This window comes from Mus pahari, chromosome 19 (genome assembly GCF_900095145.1).
Source record: "Mus pahari chromosome 19, PAHARI_EIJ_v1.1, whole genome shotgun sequence".
Taxonomy (NCBI): Eukaryota; Metazoa; Chordata; class Mammalia; order Rodentia; family Muridae; genus Mus; species Mus pahari.
The window spans coordinates 51,252,873-51,253,999 of NC_034608.1; positions in this window are offsets into that span (position 1 = coordinate 51,252,873).

Below are 1,127 nucleotides of genomic sequence, written 5' to 3' on the forward strand. Positions count from 1 at the left end.
TCTCTCTCTCTCTCTCTCTCTCTCTCTCTCTCTCTCTCTCTCACACACACACACACACACACACACACACACACACACGGAGAGTGTTGGAGGAGGATGAGTTGCATATAGGTCATTTAGAAAAGTATAGGCCCTTGAAACTAACTCACATTGACCCAAATCTTAGCACAGAGAGTATCACCCAGCAATCAGTGAAGGCTCTGATGAGCAGAGATGGTGTGGATCTGTCTAGTCTTACGCTGAGATGTTTTCTATACTTTCTCTCAGTGCTCAACAGCCCAGTACAGCCAAAGTGGACACAGGATTTCCCTCAGTTGGAAGTGGTCAAGAGGAAACGGCTGATGGTCAAGGAATGCTTAAGAATCTACAAACCTGTCATTATAATGACCATCCTTTGGCTGGCTCTGAGAGGGAGTGTACGGTGGGGGACACGCTATGTGGTAAGAAATTTAATAATCCTTGCAGCGTTATTTACAGGAAAGAAGGACACCTGGGGGAAGCTAACAATCAATAGCATTTAAAACAACAGCATCAAGTAAGTTCTGATTGACCATCACAGATATTAAAAATGAGTATTTTGTATGGAAGTGCTTCTGGAGAGGTACCTATATGGATGCATTCAGCTTATGAAAAATTCTTCATTAAAACTTTCTCTCTCCATATATATGTATATATAGTTCCTCTGAGTACTTCTGACAATTACAGAAATGTTCTGAGGAAACGTTAACAATGTTTTCAATAATCGGTCAATAAAAGTTAAAATGCCCTGGTGGGTCAACAAGGTGTCTTAGTAAAAAGTCCTTGCCTTGCAAGCCTGGTGGCCAGAGTTCGATTCCTGGAACCCACTTAAAGGGGCGAAGTAACAATGACCATAAAATCCTCCTCTGATGTCCACATGAACTTGGTGGCATGTGCGCCCTCCTCCCATTATGCACACAGACAATAATTGTAAATAAAAATTTAAAACACATTTGCAAACAAACAACTATTGGAAAGAAGAGGGAGGAGGCACAGGAGAGGAGAAAGGAGGAGAAAGAAGAGGAGGGGGGAACAGAGGAGGAGGAAGAGAAAGAGGAGGGGGGAACAGAGGAGGAGGAAGAGAAAGAGGAGGGGGAACAGAGGAGGAG